Here is a 6,000-nt window from a genome sequence, read left to right as displayed (position 1 = left end):
GAGGTTTGTCAAGAAACTCTTTTGTGCACATCTTCACAGCTTTGGATAAAGCGCAGTCTAACATCATTAGGAAGGCCCTAACCCTGGGTGTTTTTGTCACGGTCCCGGGGGCATTACCCGACCGGTAATGCCCCCCCCCCTCTTCGGGTCATATTGCCTAAATAATAAAAGCAGAGGAAACTCCAGGCTTGGGGTACGTTTCCCCTTGAAGCATCACCATACTCTGATTGTTTTATTTTACAGCACGTATAAAAAAGAAGCTATGCTTTAAGGTATGGGTGTAGGATTCCACTCGCAAAATAAAATGTAATCTTCAGCAAAACCTCTAACCAATCTAGCTTTCATTAGGAACTGTAGTATTGTACCCATCTATTTGCACTGGGTGCACACAGTGCTGCTAGTAGAATACAGCTATGTCATATGGAATGTGATGGGACCTGAGGGTTCCAAGAACTACAGTTGGGAACACAGGATGGGAGAACCTTACTGAAAGGATGTCATCTGTTTAGCTCCCTGCCCCTTTCTATATAACTAGCCCTGTAACTCTCTAACTTATAAATAAACGTACTCCTTTTATATATACTGGTCTCCTGTGCCTTACCTGAATCCAGATGTCTTCTTACTATCCCCGATACTACAAATGGCGATGAGGATGGGATGAACAGGTGTTTGCTGGTTCCAGTTTATTTGATGTATATTTGCCTGTTCATCTCAAGATTAAAGGACCCCAATGGAGTTTACTGATGGTCCATAAATCTACTTAAAAGCGCTATGGAGAGTTCTGCTGAAGGTGCTATTAATCCCTGCCATGATGAGCCCAGCAGCGATGAAGCCCAGCGCCAGCTTCCTAACAGGATTTCATTATAACATGCTCAAGGCATGAGTCCTGCTACTGTATCTGGCAGGCAGCCAGCGCGCGATTGTCTCCTGGAGTATCCTGAATTTTCTACTAACTAAGGTAAGGTGCAGAATTTGCTGAGGCATGTTGGCGGTGTTTAAGTAAGGGCCAGGCTGCTGAGTTACAGGGCTGGTATGAATGAGATTTCCGAGCGCCACTCAACAGAAGTGCAAAATGGGGCTGCAGAGTCACTGGTATATTATGTGCAACGGCGACCTCAACTTCGTTGATATGGAGGTGCCGGTGTTCCGCACACCACAGCTGATCTCAGACAAATGATGACGTATTGCCCGAGCTGTGGAGTATGGCGAAAGTTCGAATGCTGTGTTCCTAAGTGTTCGTCTCCATTCCAGGAGAGCCGTTGCCTGTTGTCCTGTGAATGAGGAAGGATAAACGGCAATTAGAAAAGCGGCCCTAGCGTTGTGGGCCAGCGTGATGACGCATGCAGGAAGAGGATTGCTTTCTCTGTCCGCAGTTTCCATTGCTGTGATGGTGATGTGCTGCATACGTATTCCGTCAGTGACTGTGTGACCTAACACACGGAATGATATGAAGAAACCATGCCACATATGCGCGAATATGTGAACGTGACTGCTGCAGAACTCTATAAACTATTTATTATGTGGCAGTGTTCCATTATGGGAGCAGCCCACAAGGAGATACTTTTGGTACTTGTTATAGAGAAATAACCCTCCAGCAGCAGTCAATTAATGGAGCAGGGGAGCACCAGCAATGTTACCCGTTCCGTTATAGCGAAACGTGAGGTACTGTTTGTTAATGTTTCATTTATTTAAACAAGTATTGTCTCCGGTACTGCTGAATCAACTGGAGAGTGGGAGCACCAGCGAGCGTTTCTCGTTCTGTTGGATATAAGGTACTGTTTATCATTTTATTTTCGCTCGCTGGTGTGTTTAATGTGGATTTTATAGAACGTGGAAGTAACAACAATGTCTCCCGTGACAAGCATTGTATCTACGTGCAATTTATGGACAATATGTGCACATTATAACTTTTCAGTGAGAATGCCATTTGAATTTGTTATGCCCCATTTTTGCTGCATAAAGAAAATTTGGGAAATTCTTTTGGTTTACTGCTGACATATTCCTTCGTGAAATTCATGGACATTTTTGCTGTTTTGATATAAGTTATGTTCTCCCTCTCTTAATGGAATTTAAATGCACGTTTATTTCTGAAGCAATGTATTATTATTATTTATGGTTTAAGCTGATGTACTTTAGGACGTGGATTGTGCCATGATTGTATGGAATGGTAAATCCTAATATTTAAAAGGGTGACAGAGTGCAATTGGTGATTGCATTTACTTTATGAGGGAGAGTGGTTGTGTGGGTTTATGCATAACACTATATCACACCAACAACCTAACCAACAAACAACACAAAGAAAAAAATGATTTTTTTTCCTGCATGTAGTGTTTAACAATATTATAGGATTTTCAGGTCCCCAAATGCTGCATTTCATATATATTTGCAATGCATATTGATATTTTAAATGTGTATCAATCCAAAGGGGAAATATGTTCATTAATGATATATTATCCATGATGTGGATTGTAATAGTATAATTTAAGTGGCACAGCATCGTTCTGATGCCATGTAATACAAGAGTGAAAATATTGAGTGATTGTCATGTTAAATGAGTTTGTTTGTTTGTTTGTTTTATTCACTTATAATGCGCACCAGACCCGAAGGTAACCGGGCGCAGCAGTACAGAAAATGCGAAGCTTAGGTTGCAGGGTGGGGTAATGGGATACATACACTGTACAAATACAAAATACAAATATAGAATGCAAAATATCACGGTAAGGCAGCAATTGCGGTTTACATGCAGAATAAATACAAAATATGATCAAGACAGTCTATGTACAGGTACTGTGTGGGCGAAAGCTCAACGGTCAGGTGGGCAAAGTGGGTGGGACCATAAGATCATGATGAAATGTATGTTCTAGGGTGGGGTGAAGGATAAGTGGGCGCCAGTAGGCTATTCATTGGCAGTCCTTAGCAGATTGATGTAGTTATTTCTGAATTTAGGGAAGGGCTGTGCCTCGCGTAGAGGATTAGGCAATGAGTTCCATAATTGAGCTGCTTGCACCGGGAAGCTACTACCCCCCGCCTTAGATAACCTGAATCTCGGAATGATGAGGCTGTTGGCATTTGCAGTTCTGGCAGGGCGCGAGTGATGTCTTATTGTGAGTTTATTGCGTAGATAGCTTGGTGCTGCATTGTTCAGGGCTTTATGAACTAGGGATGCAACTTTAAGGTGGATTTTGTTTTGGGAGGACAACCAGTTGTTTTGACGCCTGATGTTTGAAATATGTGATCTTTTAGGTACACCAAGGGCGGCTCGTAGGGCATTGTTTTGAAGAATTTGCAGTCGGTGGGTAATGGATTTATTTGCTCCAATGTAGAGGGCATTACAATAATCAAGCCTCGAAAGGATTAATGCTCTCGCTAGGATAAGGCAGTTGTTATCGGAGAGAAAGTGCTTGCTTGCTCTAATGAGCTTGCATGTTTAGGCGGTGGCAGATGCCAATGACTTCACCTGCTTGTCAAAAGAGAGGGTGGCATCCAGATAGAAGCCAAGTGTCTTCACATCTTTGGAAACCTTGATGATGTTCCCGTCAATTTCAAATGAGGTATAGTCCTGACTGAGTTTCTGTATGTTAGAATGTGTCCCTAGGATGAGCAACTCTGTTTTGTCATCGTTCAGGCATAGACCGTGGGTTGCCATCCATGCCTGGACGATGATATACACCCTATTCACCAAGGCCAAATCCTTGTTGTAGTCCCCGGAAAGTGGGAGGAGAATCTGGGTGTCATCTGCATAGTTGGTGTAGGTGATACCAAGATGGTCCAGAACATCAGAAAGGGGCTTAGTGAATATGTTGTAGAGAGTCGGGGAGACGCATGAGCCCTGAGGGACTCCACAACGGATGGGGATTGGGTCCGCCGCTGCCGAAGGGGAGAACACCCTCATGGTCCTATCACTGAGGAAGGATTCAATCCAAGATATGGCCTCCTTGGAAAAATGTGCGGCTGAGTCTAAATGGCTACAAAGTACTCCATGGTCTACAAGGTCGAATGCCGCCGAGAGGTCCAGCAGCAAGAGGAGAGCCATTTTACCTTTATCTCTTATTTCATCTATTTGTGCCTTTAGGTCAATAAGGGCAGTCTCTGTACCATGTTGTGGACGGAATCCTGATTGGCGCTCTCCTAAAAGTTTATGTTGTTCCAGGAAACTTTGGATTTGATTGTAGGCGATTTTATCCAGGATTTTGAGCAGGAAGGGGACTGTTGTAATGGGGCGGTAGTTTGTGGGTATAAGAGGGTCTAACGTTTGCTTTTTAAGCAATGGTAGTACCCAGGCTTGTTTTAAGTTGGTGGGTACCGTGCCGGACGTGAATGAGGAGTTGACGAGTTTGGCAATAAACGGGGAGAGGTCTCTAGCTGCGTCTTTTATAAGCTGGGCAGGGCAAGAATCGCCCTGGCAGTTAGACGGCTTAAGAGAGAGGATGACTTTCTCCACCTCGAGAATCGATGTTTTGGAAAACATAAACCGTGTGGCTGTGTCCTGGGTCTTTGGGGTATGGTCTGTAATGAGGTTGCTAGCCTTGGGATGATGAGTAAGGGAGGCTTTCTTTTTGGTTATTTTTGTTTGGAGTAGGGAGATTTTATTGCATAAGGCTAGCTGAATGTTGGAGCACCAAGTTTTGTCTTTGATGCAAGTGTCCGGAATGGGGATGGGTGACTCTAGTTCTTTGAGGATGGTGAAAAGTTCCCTCATGCTTGAATTGGCGTTGGAGATCCGCTTATTAAAGGAGTTCTGTTTGGCCAGATGGATTTCTTTTTTATATTGGGAGGAGATTTCTGTTAGTTTCATTTTATGGTCTACTGAAGGGGTGAGCCTCCAAGCTGTTTCGCAGCTCCTCTTAAGTAGTCGCAAATCCTTTAGTTCGGGGGTAAACCATTTATTTAGGTGAGATTTGGGTTTACTTTTTCTAAGTTTCAAGGGTGCGATGTTGTCGAGGGTAGTTAGCATAATTTTGTTGTACTCGTTGACTAGTGTTTCTGGGTCTAAATGATCTGCTAATCCGTTAAGTGTAGGTAGAATGGCCGGGATCACTTTGTCTCTGGTGATGCTCTTTTTGTTTCTTGTTGGGCAAGGCGGGGCCATGATGGAGGCTGGTGAGGGTGGTCTGGAGGTAGATAGTTCAAATGACAGGAAGAAGTGGTCTGTCCAAGGTTGAGGGATAATAGCTTTGATATTGGCCGTGCAATTGTAGTCTACTAGCCAATCAAGGATTCTTCCCTTATTATGTGTAGGTTCAAGAGTTTTTTGCGTCATGCCCAGATTTGAAAGGGAATTGGCAATAATGGTGGCATTTTTATCTGAAGGGTCATTGAAACCCAGATTGAAGTCTCCTAGGACAAGTAGTTGTGAAGAGGTTTTAAGGTTGTTGGAGAGTGAATTATGTAGATCCTCCTCGAAGGTCCCTAAGGGACCAGGTGGTCTGTAGATGAGGTGGATCGTCAAGGTTTGGGAGCTAGCTAGTGGAAGTTTGATAGTGAGTGATTCACATGAGTCAGCTGCTATTGTAGGTGAGATTCTCATATCTAAGCTGGTCTTTGCGATGATGGCAATGCCACCGCCGCGCGTGTTGGTTCTATCTTGCCTGAATATAGTAAAGTCTTCTGGGATGGCTAAGGAGAGTAGGGGTCCTGCTGCGTTGTGCAGCCAGGACTCGGTGATGGCGATGAAGTCCAGATTGTCAAGCACTATCAGATCGCAGATATCTGTGGCATGTGCTATCAGGGATCTTGCATTTATTAGTCCTCCTTTAAGTAGGTGGTATGACGGATGAGGTGGTACAGTTTTGGTCTGGGTGAGTGAGCCCTATGGTTAAATGTGACACAGATGTTGCGTGGTATGTATACAATTTTTTGGGCATATTACTTATGGCATGCATATGAATATTTTACCGGTTTAGATTTCTTGGCCTAACATGTTTTTAAACCTTGGATGCTTTCATTTTTTTGGCTGCATTCAAAACAATTTTGTTTTCAAAGATCTTTTGCACTTGGACT

This window comes from Ambystoma mexicanum, chromosome 1q (genome assembly GCF_040938575.1).
Source record: "Ambystoma mexicanum isolate Mex_15411 chromosome 1q, UKY_AmexF1_1, whole genome shotgun sequence".
Lineage (NCBI taxonomy): Eukaryota > Metazoa > Chordata > Amphibia > Caudata > Ambystomatidae > Ambystoma > Ambystoma mexicanum.
This window is presented reverse-complemented; position numbering follows the sequence as displayed.